The sequence below is a fragment of the Pinus tabuliformis genome, chromosome 5_2 (genome assembly GCF_031772625.1).
Source record: "Pinus tabuliformis cultivar Carrire ecotype Pingquan chromosome 5_2, CPIR1, whole genome shotgun sequence".
NCBI classification, from domain to species: Eukaryota; Viridiplantae; Streptophyta; class Pinopsida; order Pinales; family Pinaceae; genus Pinus; species Pinus tabuliformis.
In genome coordinates, this window is record NC_142306.1 from 629247526 (window position 1) to 629263311 (window position 15786).

A 15786-nucleotide genomic window follows, 5' to 3' on the forward strand; every position below is an offset into this window, starting at 1 on the left:
TCTTCTTCAATTCCAAATTTATGATGTGCTTTTACACAAATTTGGTTAGAAGTATGGCAGTTGACCAGCTGGTGTAGTTATTAGTACAGTTTGTGGCATGCCTTTGTTCAGGTAGATAAAAAGTGTGATTCCATTCTCGTAGAGTGTTTTTTATTTCTGCATGAGTGTTAATTTAGGTAATTGATTTAGTGGAATTCTTTACTATTTTCCATTTTCATCCTTGGATGTGGTGTATCAGCACAGATAGTGCATACTCCTTTGAAATAAACAGAGCTGTGCTGGGTTGACAATTAAATGGTTATAGTCTTAGTCAATTAAAGGTGATTAATAAAGCACTACATTTCCACTTTGTTGCCGGGCAAGGAAGTTGACGATACAGTCAGCCAAGCTGTTTTGTTTGATGATAGTGTGTTCTTAGTCCACAGTTGTTGGGCAGTAAGAGGAGAGGTAAGAAACTTCGCATCACTCTAACATACCTGGGGCAGGCTCACCACTATGATCACTAGGGCACTTAGGGTGTGGCATTTTGATATTTTCTTAAAACTTGTCTTCAGCTCTTCAGTTGTTGGGCGATAAGACGAGAGGTAAGAATGTGTGCATCGCTCTAACATATCTGGGTAGGCTCCCTGATATTGAAACTGAGACACTTAGGTTTTGAATCAATACACATAGGGTCCATGTGTGCAATTATAGGAATAATAGAAATACAAAAAACACCCCCATTTTAATTAGTCGCAGGAAAAACGGATCGTAAAAAGGAAGAAAAGAGCATATATTTGGGGAGGAAAATTTTTATTCATGAGCTAATCTCAAAAGTAGAAAAACAGCAGTCAAATTCATAGAGGGATGTAAGGAAAATAGGGCCACAAAAATTTGTTACTCCCATAATAAGAATAGAAACATCCAATTCCTCTATCTCTGTACCATATCATTCTAAAACTAGTGTGAACACTCCCAACACTAACCATCCAAATCGGGAACAGCAAGGGGAATCTCATGACCAGGACCTTAGGACCGAGGGACAAGCAGAAACTGAGGGGGAGCACCAGAAGCTTGAAATTCAGGAACATTTGTTGGTTTATTAATATCCGAAATCAGGCAGCGTAGTCAAGGAGCTCACCGTGAAGTAGCTTGAGCTATCAATTTCACCATAACATAATCACTAGAATGGTCGAAAGAATACCTGTTATAGCAAGGATTAGGAGGGTCAACAATGGGGGATAACAATAACAACAACACTAAAACAAATTCTTCCATCACCGCCTTTGAGTTTCCAATAGGGGATATCAAAGGCGAGGCTTCCATGAAAAGCATTCCTTTATCATCTCTTCCATATTTTCAAGGAATACCTGTAGAAGATCCTGACACCTTATTGTTTGAATGTGATGCCTTATGCAGGAGTTATGATTATGTTTTAGATGCTCATAAATTCAAATTATTTTCTGCTGCTCTAAAAGGAGGATCGCTGAGATGGTCCATGGGATTAGGTTCTGCTTCGATTCGAACATGGGGCGACATGAAAGAGACATTTTTATCTAAATATCAAGATTATTGTAGAACTAGCGACTTGAGGGAAGAAATATTTAGGATGACAAAAAAGGAGGATGAGAGCTTGGAGGACTATGTGGAGCAATTCCAGTACAATTTGCAGAGATCTAAACATAGTGACTTAGATAAAGAGATCTTGAAGGCCATATTCATAAGGGGAATGAGAGATGACTGCCTTGATACCCTAAATCTATTAGGGAAGGGGGAAATATCTTATGAACCATTCGTCAAGATAATAAATCTTTGTTTGAGATGCTCTAGAGCATCATCAAAGGGGAGAAGCGCGATACAATATGCCTATGCCTAAATACATAAACTTTCAAGTGGAGGAGTAACCAGAGAAGAGATCGGGAATTTATTTAAAAATTTTAATACTAACCTCCTTAATACTTTATCTACTCAGATAACGACGAAAAAAATTAAGAAGACACAAGGGGAAGCCGATAGAGCTTTAGGTGTGTTCTGCTCGAAGTGCACAAAGAAACATCCACTCAGGGATTTTGAAATGAACATCCTATAGGTCAATGTCTGGAGCTTCCCAGACTAAAGGCAGTGCTTAGATATTCGAGTGAAGAAGTTCAGTCTTCGTATTCCATCGGACCCAGGAGACCATGGCAGCCACGATCCCCAGGTTTGTCTCAAGATTTCCCTTCTTTTAATTTGTAGAATAATGCATATACTGCTAAAAAATATCCATGGTAGTACTCTACTCCTTCTCCATCAAAGTTTCCTTCGCCCTCGAACAAGTGCTCACCCTCTCCACCTATTTAGCATCCTCCATCTCAGCCATATCCTTGGAATAAAAACTAGAGGGGGAATGTCCAAATTCCAGCCCCCTCTGCATTGTCAATGAAGCAATAATTACAATTTCCTCCTTTCCAAACTCTTGTTCCTACACATCCATGCAACCCCAATTACCTATGCAACATAACCCTAACCTAAATAATAAGGAAACCCAGAGCATAAAGGCTCCAAATATCTTCCAGATATATCTTATCACTCTCGATGGAATTAATGAAATTCAACTACGGTGAGGTAAGGTGATTAAACCAAACTTCTCCCCTATCATCACCGAGGAGGAATATGAGTCTTACAGAGAAGATACGGGAGATCTTGAGGTGGTTGTTACACATGTAACAATTGATGTAAGATGGACTATTAAACCTGTGACAACCAACCTGAGAAGACTTGCTACTCCCATAACAACTAACTTGAGTAAATATGATACACTTGTGACAACTAATTCGGCTATTATGACTCAAGATCCTCCTTATCCCCAAAGATTAATCGAGATTGGAATGGCTTCACAAACTGAATTTTATTTTCTTAGGGATTTGCAAAACTCACATGTATGGATTCCTCTACTACAAGCTCTTAAAGAAGTGCCTATCTATGCTAAAATATTACGAGACCTATGCATTAATAAACCTGCTAGGAAGCCTAAGGATACTGCTACTATACATGTGATGGGAAAACTGTCCAAATTGATGACTGATCAACCTCTCTTAACCAAGTATAATGATCCAGGGTACCCTATGGTTATCTTTTATATTGATGACCAACACATAACTAATACAATGATTGATCTATGGGTGGCCATTATCGTAATGATAAAGGACCTTTTTACCAACCTCGGGCTACATGGTCTTAGACATATGCCTACCGTGCTCGAATTAGTATTTAGCTCTTGTGTTCAACCCAAAGGGGTATTGGAGGATGTAGTAATCACACTAGCTTCTTGGAGGTATACGACTGACTTTCTAATTTGGAAAATGAAATCCAACCTAGGGGGATATCCTTTGATTTTTGGGAGACCTTGGCTTGCCACTACAGATGCATTTATAGTGTGTAGATCCGTATCTATGATGATTTGATATGGCCGAGCTACAAAGAAACTTAATCTTTACCTCCAGAAAAACCAAATATGGATTTGAGTAATCCCTGGTGGGATGAATTTGAACCCGAATCAGTTTCCCTACCAATCCTTACCCTTGGAAAATCCCAGTATTTTAAGGATGGGACATAGGATGATATCGTTAATGGATTTATTAGTAATTCACTTTTTGTCACTTCTATTGAAGATTCAAGGGAGGACGATGAGGTAGATGATGTAAACTTTGAATAAATGAGAACCACTCCGCATACTCACAACAGTCCAGTTGAAATAGAACTAAGGAAGTATTTGAATATCAATCCTAACTTGACTGCTGAGCAAAATAAACTGTTGTTACAACTATTATAGAGATATAAAAAGGCATTTTCATGGGACTACATAGATATGAAAGGGATTCATCCCAACCTGTGCACTCACCACATTTATTTGAAAGATGGCGGCAATCTAGTTAGGCAACCACAGTGTCACATGAACCCTGCACTGAAGGAGGTAGTGAAAGAAGAATTGCAGAAACTCCTAAATCCTCAATTCATTTATCTGATATCTGATAGTCAATGGGTGTCTCCACTTGTCATTGTTCCTAAGAAGAATGGAAAGTGGAGAGTCTGTGTGCATTATATAGGACTTAACAAAGCCACTCAAAAGGACCATTTTCCTCTATCATTTATAGATTAGGTCCTTGACGCCCTCTTTGGGATGACCTTTTTCCATTCTTAGATGGGTTTACTTGATAAGGTGCTCATGTACTAAGTGTCGTAAAATGCTCAAAATTTAAAATGCTCAGAACAGGTTCAAATTCGAACGACTGGAAAGTGATCGTCTTCCTGATTCTGGCACCACAAACGGTTCGAAAAATGGTCGCCGTATGAGAAAGTTATGGCAGAAAGAAGAATTTCTCAGTAACATTGAAATTTTGAATTTTTAAAAAAAATAATTAAAAAAAGAATATTCCACAGAATATTCCTTGGAATATTCCAGGGAATATTCCTTTTTGGGCAACCAATCACAGGTTGCCACATGGCAGGCTCGGAGGCCGCCACGTGGCCTGGGTGACATCAGCAAAGTTATGTATGGGCGGATTTCAAAATTGTTGGTCGGATGGAGGATCGAACCTGCGACCTCCTTCCCACAAGTCAAACGTTTTACCGTTGCACCAATGGCATGAATCATGAAATGTGGGTAGGGAAAAATTTAATTAAAGTTTGAATTTGTTTTGGCGAGGCCCCAAGGGGGCCATCCCCGCAGGGCTAGCCCCCCATACATGTGACCTTCCGCCCAGAACCGTGGGCCTAACCCTTAACCGTCGGCACAAAATCCGAGGTAAAACCGCCAACCGTTCACATGCGCCATTGAAACAGTCAGTTAACTGGCGGTCAGTTAGCGGCGGGATTGGCAGTGGCGTCAAATTTGGCTGCCGCTCCATATTTAGCGGGGTTATCTGGCAGTCAGCCAGTTTTAACTGGAGTTTTTTTAGGCGAAGCTGGCAGTTGGGAGTAAATGGCCATAACTTTGGCTTGGAAAGGCGGTTTTGGACGAATTTTTTTATTTTATTTTGGGTATTTTCGACCTTCTGAAGCCATTGGCATAGGTATTACAACCATCTGAGGTCATTTGCAAAGGTTTTGGAGCCGTGGAAGTTCTAGGAGCCACTAGGGCCCAGTATTGGGAGAATTGTATAGGGTTGCAGGTATCCATTGGAGGTGAACCAGTCATCAATCCTGAAGGATTCAAGTGTTCTGAATCCATTTTTACCATCTATTCCACCTGTAGATGCTTCTATTCAGCTATATATTCAATTTGATCATTTAATTAAAACAAGGACAGGCCCATTTGGGAGCCTTGGACCCAACAAACGTAGCCCAGGAGGGATGAACTGCATTATCAACTTCTTTTGCATCTATGGTTGATTTATTTTGCAGAACAAATTCATTTTAGTGTGTTAAACAGTAAAAGGAAATAAATTTGTTATACTTAAATGGGTCATGAACAGCTGAAAATTTCATTTGTTTCTTTTCTGCAAGACATGGACATCTTTTAAACATGTATATCTCTGAATTGAATACCTTGCAAACCATTTACAAGTAGTTTCAAATTCAGATCAAGTTGGTATCAGAGCTATGTTCTTGTTTATTTGTATCAAAAGCAGTCAAATAAGCTATAGACAGAGCCTGAAACGAGCCAGGAAGCCTTCGAAATGCTCTTGTTATACAATTGCAAAGTAGATAAATGTTGTTTCAGTCAATCTCTGGTGTAGTAGTCTTTTGATTGTTTTTGTGCAAAGATCTTCTAACTGTCTTGCAAGTATTGATGCTTACCAGGTTGAAACTTAAAAGAGGGGAAGGACAGTTGACTAGAGAACGAGAGAATCCTCAGTCAAGGAAGGCCACAGAACCATCACCTCCACCTTCAATTTCACCTTCAAGAGTCTCAGCAGAAGCTTCAAGAATGTCTGCACATGAAGGAGAAATTCCTGCAGACATGGATCCAAAAGAAGAAGAAAGAGTCTTCAGAAAGGCTTTCTTGGACCTCACTGAAATGGTGAGGATATTGTACCAAGAAAGAAATGAGAAATTGGCTGGAGAAGGGTCCAAACATCCACATGAAGGAGAGGGCTCTTCAGGAGGTAAGAAGGATGATGATCATTCCAAGAAAGGACATGGAGGTAATGGTGATCCACCACCCCCATTGTCACCTCCTTCCTCTTCATCCTCGTCTTCTTCTTCTTTTCATAAGCATAGATCCTCTGGAAAAGTCCTTTTTTGAAGCTTGATGTAAAATTCGAATTACCTATGTTTAATGGTGAAGTGAATGCAGAAAAGCTTGACAACTCGATTAGGCAGTTGGAAGTTTACTTGAGGATCCAGAATATGCATGATGATGCCACCAAGATTTGGTTGGCTTCTTTGAGAATGGATGGAGTAGCATTGGTCTGGTGGGAGGCCAAGACTAAAGAGGAGATCAAGAAATTTGGTAAGGTTACCTTAACATGGCCTGAATTTCTGTTAGCCATTAAAAAACAGTTTTATCCTCTTGCTCACATGCATAAAGCCATTATGAACTGGCAAAATTTTAGACAACTTAAGGGTCAGAGTGTCCAAGACTACACCCAAGAATTCAGGAGAAGAGCTCTCTTGTTAGGGATAGATTTACAGACCCAGGAAACCTTGCTGAAATATATTGGTGGCTTGCATAGCTACCTTAGACACACCATCTTGATGTTTAACCCTACTAGCCTGTACGAGGTTTGTGTCCAAGCTACCCATTTAGAGGCAAGGGGAAAAAACACATTTGAAGAGGGTAGAAACAAGCCCCCCAAGGGGAAAAACAAAGAGAAAACCTCCAAGGGAAAGGGCAAAAAAAATGCATCTGTCAAACAGGAGAGTGAGAAAGTGGTCTGTAAACATTGTTCTAAATCAGGCCATGAGGAGAAAACTTGTTGGAAATTACATCCTGAAAAAAGACCTCAATTTAACAAATCCAAAGGGAAACAGAAAACTTCTACTACTACATCTACACCACAGGATTTAGGGGATGATTCAAGTGATGAAACCAAAATTGCAGCCATGGGTTCGAAAAACTTGAAGGGAAAAGAAATTGAAACTCAAGCCAGCACTAGTACCTCAAACTGTCATGTACAAGCTCCTAATGAGGAAGAAAGAATCGAACTGTTTCATGTGAGGGTGATTTCAAAACATACTAAGATTGACACACTTTTTGATAGTGGGTCACAAGCAAACCTTATATCAGAGGACTTGGTCAAGCAGCTTAAACTTGAGACTATTCCACATCCGAAACCATATCCACTTGGATGGATTTGCAAGGATGCAAATTTACAAGTTCCAAGAAAGTGCACATTGCGCTTTGCAATTACTGCACATTTTATTGAAACAGTTGAACTTGATGTGGTACCTTTTGATATAGCAGGAATTGTTTTGGGAAGTCCTTACTTGTTTGACAGGAAAGCTATCTTTCATCGCCATGAAAACAAATATCATCTTTTCAAAGATGGCAAGGAGTTCATTGTTAGAGCTCATCGCAAGAAGAAAATATAGCGATGGTGAATCCAGGACAGGTAAAAAGGCTGGTCAATTCAAGTGTTGGCATTATGATTCAAGTGTTGTCCTTGATGGCAACTCACTCAGAAGGTTGGTACAGGTGCTCAGAGACTGGTACAGGTGATGACAACTTAACTAGAAGACAGATCTCAGTACAGCAGGACAAGAAAGAGATATACGCAGGTTCAGCAAGGAGAATCAGCGTGTACACGCATGTTGGCTTCAGAAAAAGCGCGTGTATGTGGAAACGTACCTTTGGTCCATGGCGGTTAGTCCTTGGAAGTTGTGCCTATGGTTTCGGACCATTGTGTCTCGACGGGCGTGTCGATCCCTAGTATTGAAGTTGATGGTATTGTGTTTCTATGGTTTTGGCTCTTGGTATTGAACAGGGCCTAAAGCTATATAAGGAGAAGATCACTAGGCAAAGGAGCATGGATTGTGTGTGGCTGACGCAGTGAGAGGATCTGGTATTGTTGGTTATCTGTTCGGGACGCTTGGTAAGGGTCGGATCTGACAGCAAAGGCAGAAGTAATCATTTCTAGATCTGCACGCGGGTTGCCTTTGGAGAAAGCGCGTGTACACGCGGTTTTGGTACAGTGAAGTAGCGTATGCATGATAAGGGTTGATATTTCAGGTTGTTGCTGATTCTGGTGGTTGTTGCAGAGTTCTAGATTCTGGTTTGGGTTCTGTGTTCTTGATGACAGGGTTTCAGTGATTAGGTATTGGGTTGTTTAATGAATTATGATGCAAGTATAAGTTGATGATTGTATTGCGGTAATGTTTGCTTTGTACTCTTGGATCCAGTCTGAAAATTGATGAAACGTGGTCCCTGAAGGTTGTAGGGTCAGCACCTACGTACTAGTAAATGGATCAGCTAGTACAAGAGCTGAGGGGGTTGTAGCTCCCTTCCAAAAGTGGTTGGAAAACGAAAGAGAGGGTTGTCGCCCTCTGCAGGTTGTAGCCTGCATACTGGTAAAGGACTGCACCAGTATATTGTAAAAGAAGTTTCTCATTAAAGAAAGAAAGAGACGAATTGCAGCAGGTGGTTTTCACCCACATTGGGTTTCCACCTTATATCATGGTGTTCATGTGTGTGGCTCTTGTGTGATGATTCTGTTCTGTTATACTGCACCTGTTTACTCCTAAATTGCTTAATAATGTTCTGATGCATTTACTAAAGATAAGATTAACTGAATCATAAGATATCTGCATATACGCTAGTTGCTTTAGACACAGTCGCGTGTACACGCTGGTTCACTTAACAGAAGTCGCGTATATGTTTCTGAGTAGGAAATTGAAAAGGTTTTATTAATCTGATAATACTGATTCACCCCCCCTCTCAGTATTATTTCCAACAATTGGTATCAGAGCAGGTCCTTCAGAGGAAGCTTGATCGCTTGAAGGAAAAGATCCATCAAAATGGCTAATCCAGAAAGAGAGGCACACATCAGGCCACCAGTCTTTGACGGGAACAATTTTACTCACTGGAAGATAAGAACCACTGCATATTTACAGTCTCTTGGAGCAGAAGTTTGGGGACTCATAGAAGGAGGATACAAATTCCCATCAGCAACTCCTACAGATCCAGCAGAGAAAAAGCAATATGAGCTCAATGCCAAAGTAGTTAATGTCCTATTGGGTACTTTGACTCAATCAGAATTTATGAAGATCATGCATCTCAAATCAGCTAAGGAAATATGGGACAAAATCGTTACAAGCTACGAAGGAGATGATCTGGTAAAAATAGCGAAGCTTCAAACTCTCAGAATCCGGTATGAAACTCTTAAGATGCGAAGTAATGAAAGCGTAGCTAATTATTTCCTGCGTATGGATGAGATTGTGAATTGTATGAGGGATCTGGGTGAAGAATTTGAGGAAGTTGTCTTAGTTCAAAAGGTTTTGAGATCTCTGTCTACTAAATTTGATTCTAAAGTATCTGCCGTAGAAGAAAAGGAGAATGTGCGAAAACTTACCATGTCACAGCTTCACGGGATCCTAACTGCTTTTGAAATGCGACTAGAGGTACCACCAGAGGCCGCATTCGAAGTGTCAGAGGAAGAAGATGAGGTAAATTTTGTCAAGAATCTTGAACGTGGAACTGGACGGTTCAAAGATATGCTGCCTTTCAAATGTTTTCTATGTGGTAGAGTTGGTCACTATGCTGCTAGATGTCCTCATAACAAAGAAAGGATATATGAAGAAGATGGTAGAAGCTATTATTCCCATATTAAAAGTTCATTTAATGATAGTGAAGATATTAGAAGTCTCATGGCGCACAAGAAGAAGAATGCTTCATCCAATGATAGCGAGGATATTAAAAGTCTCATGGCACATGAAGAGAAGAATGCAGAAACTGAAGAAGCTGCCAAATTAAAAGAACTATTGGAAACGGAAACCAGGGTAAGGGAGAAATTGCAGGATATAGCAAAAGATCAGAGCACAACTATTCAGAGACTTGAATCAAAGATCCTCTCTCTAAAAGAAGATCTTGAAGATCAAGAACATGAAGTGATCAAACTAAAGCGACAAGTAGAAGAAGGGAGAAAAGTTGAAGAAGACCTAAGGAAGCAGTATCTGAAAAAGGAAGAACAACATCAAGTTGAGGTAAATATCTTGAAAGGTAAACTAGAAGAAAAGGATAAGCTTTTACGATTTCAAGATAGTTCTAAAGTCTTGGATGATATTCTTAATAGTCAAAGATCTCCTGCTATCAAGACTGGTCTTGGTTTTCATGAATATGTTGAAGGTGAATCTAGTTCACAAGGTGAGACAAGAAACTCTAATGAGAAATCTGAAATGCTCAAGGAACAACCAAGAAAAGAAATTCCTCAAGGAAGATCCTTTACTCCTAACTATGAACGTGATAGACGATTATTTCCTCCGCTGAATAAAGTTGAATGTTATGAATGTCATAATCTTGGACATGTTGCAGCCAGATGCAGAAGTAGAATGGTTCAAGAAAGATCATCTCATCCCAGGTATTTCAGAGGGTATTGCTTTGCCTGTAATGCATATGGACACAAAGCATTTGAGTGTGATAGAAGGAACATGAAAAATATAAGGTGCTATACATGCAACAACTATGGGCATAAAGCAAGGGAATGCAGAAGCAGATTTCAAAATTCAAGACAAGGGGACCATACATCATCACAGTTGCAGGAATTGAAGAAGACAGAGACAGAAAGGTGTGGGATAACTCAGACAGCTGACATAACAGACACAGGGGAATCTGAAAGTGATGAAATTCAGTATTCCATCCTGCATACGCTGATAGACTGAAGACAAGTCGCGTATATACGCGAGTTACAGGCTGCAAAGTCGCGTATATGAAGAAAGGGCAGCAGAACAGACCCAGGTTCAGTCATGGTTGGCTCAGGCTCAGGGGGAGCAGAACAGACTCAGGAAATGGTTCAGACATGGTTGGCTTACACTCAGGGGGAGAATATTCTTCGAATAATGCATTGTTGGCATTATGGTTAGAAGGTGTTGATAAAGTCTATGAAGCTAAATGATACATCTTACTGTTTAGGAATGGTATTGCAGGCTGATGGTACAGATCATGATGCTGTTGGTGGCTTTCATAAGTCTTGGTCTAGATATTTCATCACTATGTCATGTATCTCTTTTTATGATGTCAAGGTCATGTAACGGCCTATGTTGGTTTCCCCACTATGCCTGGGATGAATGATGAAATGTTCATGTATTATCATGTATCTTCACATGGTTAGGTGAATGAGTCAATATTGGGATATCCCCACTAGGTTGGGTGATGAATGTATGTTGAGTCTTTTGGTGATAGGAAGGTCTTCTATGATGTATAAGTCTTTGTTCTTCTTGTAGAACATCTTTTACAGATCTTGCCTACAGTCAAGGGGAGCATGAACAGCACAATTCAGCAAGAGCAGGATGGATAGATTGGTACACTTTGGCATACACAAAGGGGGAGCACATTTGGAGATTTCAGCATATACTCAGGGGGAGTATGGACAGCAGTATGGTCATCAGAAGGTATACCAAGGAAGAGAATATCTTGGTCCACCCTTTGCCCTTGATGTCAAAGGGGGAGAGTGACTTGGTGTGGTAGTTGCCATCAAGTCCAAAGGGGGAGATTGTTGGCATTATGATTCAAGTGTTGTCCTTGATGGCAACTCACTCAGAAGGTTGGTACAGGTGCTCAGAGACTGGTACAGGTGATGACAACTTAACTAGAAGACAGATCTCAGTACAGCAGGACAAGAAAGAGATATACGCAGGTTCAGCAAGGAGAATCAGCGTGTACACGCATGTTGGCTTCAGAAAAAGCGCGTGTATGTGGAAACGTACCTTTGGTCCATGGCGGTTAGTCCTTGGAAGTTGTGCCTATGGTTTCGGACCATTGTGTCTCGACGGGCGTGTCGATCCCTAGTATTGAAGTTGATGGTATTGTGTTTCTATGGTTTTGGCTCTTGGTATTGAACAAGGCCTAAAGCTATATAAGGAGAAGATCACTAGGCAAAGGAGCATGGATTGTGTGTGGCTGACGCAGTGAGAGGATCTGGTATTGTTGGTTATCTGTTCGGGACGCTTGGTAAGGGTCGGATCTGACAGCAAAGGCAGAAGTAATCATTTCTAGATCTGCACGCGGGTTGCCTTTGGAGAAAGCGCGTGTACACGCGGTTTTGGTACAGTGAAGTAGCGTATGCATGATAAGGGTTGATATTTCAGGTTGTTGCTGATTCTGGTGGTTGTTGCAGAGTTCTAGATTCTGGTTTGGGTTCTGTGTTCTTGATGACAGGGTTTCAGTGATTAGGTATTGGGTTGTTTAATGAATTATGATGCAAGTATAAGTTGATGATTGTATTGCGGTAATGTTTGCTTTGTACTCTTGGATCCAGTCTGAAAATTGATGAAACGTGGTCCCTGAAGGTTGTAGGGTCAGCACCTACGTACTAGTAAATGGATCAGCTAGTACAAGAGCTGAGGGGGTTGTAGCTCCCTTCCAAAAGTGGTTGGAAAACGAAAGAGAGGGTTGTAGCCCTCTGCAGGTTGTAGCCTGCATACTGGTAAAGGACTGCACCAGTATATTGTAAAAGAAGTTTCTCATTAAAGAAAGAAAGAGACGAATTGCAGCAGGTGGTTTTCACCCACATTGGGTTTCCACCTTATATCATGGTGTTCATGTGTGTGGCTCTTGTGTGATGATTCTGTTCTGTTATACTGCACCTGTTTACTCCTAAATTGCTTAATAATGTTCTGATGCATTTACTAAAGATAAGATTAACTGAATCATAAGATATCTGCATATACGCTAGTTGCTTTAGACACAGTCGCGTGTACACGCTGGTTCACTTAACAGAAGTCGCGTATATGTTTCTGAGTAGGAAATTGAAAAGGTTTTATTAATCTGATAATACTGATTCACCCCCCCTCTCAGTATTATTTCCAACATCAAGTAAGAATTTTGTTCTTCTTATGATTAAGCCCAAGGTTGATGTGAATCCTGAGTCATTTGACAATTGTGATCCAAAACTTAAGTCAGAACTGTATGATGTAGTTGATGCATATCATGAGATGTTTCAGGAGCCAACAGGTTTTCCTCCTAAGAGGGAGATTCAGCATGAAATCCATTTGCATCCAGATTGTCCTCTTCCAAACATAGGCATGTACCGCATGTCTATTATGGAGAATGCTGAAATAAAGAAGCAAATCAAGGACTTGTTGGACAAGGGTTTCATAAGGCCAAGTACTTCGCCATGTGGGTCACCGATTATATTGATTCCAAAGAAAGATGGCACTTGGCGTATGTGTGTTGATTTCAGGGCCTTGAACAAGATAATGGTAAAGAATCGTTACCCACTCCCAAGGATAGATGATTTGATAGACCAAAGATGCTCGATATTTCACTAAGTTAGACTTGTGCAGTGGATATCATCAAGTAAGAATTGAAGAAAGTGACATTTGGAAGACGGCCTTTAAAACCAAACAAGGACTCTTTGAGCGGCTTGTGATGCCGTTTGGTTTGTGCAATGCACCTGCAACTTTCATGCGGGTAATGGATGATGTCTTGCGTCCTTTTCTTGATGATTTCATTATTGTCTACTTAGATGACATCTTAATTTTCAGCAAGTCTAGAGAAGATCATGTCATGCATGTTAAGAAAGTACTTGATGTTTTGAAGAAGAATCAATTATTTCTTAAAATGTCAAAGTGTGAATTTGGAAAGACTTCTTTGGTTTATTTGGGACACATAGTAGGAGGAGGTGCTTTGAGAATAGATCCTGCTAAAATTGAGGCTATTGTGAAGTGGCCTACTCCCAAATCCATAACAGAGGTAAGAAGTTTTTTGGGTGCAACTCAATATTGGAGGAAGTTCATCTCTAACTTCTCTTCTATAGCAGCTCCTATGCATGCAGTGACAAGTGTGAAGCATGCTTTCCAATGGGGAGGCAAGCAACAAAAAGCTTTCGAATCTTTGAAAGAGAAGATTAGTTCAACTCCGGTCCTTGCATTACCAGATTTGAGACAGCCATTTGAGATACAAATTGATGCTAGTGATTATGCCATGGGTGCAGTTCTTCTACAACATGGTAAGCCTATTGATTTTCATTCTGAAACTTTTAATGGTGCTGTTGTAAATTATCCTACATATGATAAGGAATTGTATGCGTTGGTACAAAGCATCAAAAAGTGGAAACACTATTTGATGGGCAAAGAAACTGTTATACATACTGACCATCAGCCCTTATAGTACTTGCAATCACAAAGCAAGTTACAACAGTCACGACACTTCAGATGGATGGGCTTCTTGCAACAGTTCCATTTGGTAATAAGGTACAAGAAAGGTACTTTGAATAAAGTTGCTGATATGCTTTCAAGGCCTATTCTTGGTGTTGTTACTTTACTTAAGAATGATTCCATGGTACATGATAGCTACATATAACAATATGCATCTGATGATGACTTTAAAGATGTATATGCTAACTTGAGTAAAGGGAATCATGTAGAGGAAAATGACTATCACATGCATAAAAATTTGCTGTTTCATTTGGGAAAGTTGTGTATACCACAGGGGGAGAGAATAAATGTGATAAGAGAAGCTCATTCTTCTCTTATTGCTGGCCATTTTGGTGTAAGCAAAGCAATTGCACATCTACAGAGGTATTGCTATTGGCCTCGCATGGTAGATTCTGTTTCAAGGTTCATAAGAGGTTGTTCATTATGTGCTACAAGCAAGCCTAGTAATAGGAAGCTTGGCTTGTATACTCCTTTGCCGATACCTTCTAGACCATGGGAGAGCATCTCTATGGATTTTGTAGGAGGTTTGCCAAAATCTAGAAAGCAGCATGATTATTTATATGTAGTAGTTGATCGTTTCAGCAAAATGTGTATACTTATGCCTTGTAAGAAAACTATAACTGCTGAACAAACTGCTGAATTATTTTTTCATCATGTATGGATTCACTTTGGTTTGCCTACTTCCATTATTAGTGACAGGGATTCCAGATTTGTGGTGAATTTTTGGTCCAACCTATGGGAGATGATGGACACAAAATTGAAGAAAAGTATTGCTTTCCATCCGCAAACAGATGGACAAACTGAAGTTGTGAATAGAACCATTGTGCATCTCTTGAGAGGATATTGCAGCAATCATCCCAAGCTATGGGATGAACATTTGCACTACATACAACATGCTTACAATCGTGCCAAGCACTCTTCCACAAACACCTCACCGTTTGAAGCTTGTTTTGGTTACTTGCCAAAATCACCTCTTGATTTCATTCTTGAGAAAGATGTTGCCATTGAGGGACATAGTGATATTGACAAAGCTCGTTCATTCATTGAAAGAATTCAACAAATACATCAGCAAATTCAAGAATAGCTTGGGAAGAGTCAAGGCAAGTACAAGGAAAGACATGACAAGCATAGAGTCGATCACAAGTTTCAAGAAGGGGATGAGGTATGGCTGTACATTAGTAAGGAAAGGATGCAAGGAGAAGGTAAAAAGTTGAAGCCTATTCATTATCGTCCATTCAAAATCCTCAAGAAGGTTGGAAATAATGCTTTTCAATTAGATTTTCCTTCCTACATGCAAATGTATTCTGTTGTCAATGTGGAGAACTTACGTTTGTATGAAGCTCCTTTGATTGCTGATCATGAAAGTGTTGTTTAGCTGCCATCTATAGAATATTTCTCGCCAGAATTCTTAGATGAGCTGAAAGAAGATACAATCCTTGACAGAAGGAAACGCACTTCAGGGAGGGGCAATGTAGATTATGTTCGGGTTGGTTTCAAAGGTAGCAAACCGAACAA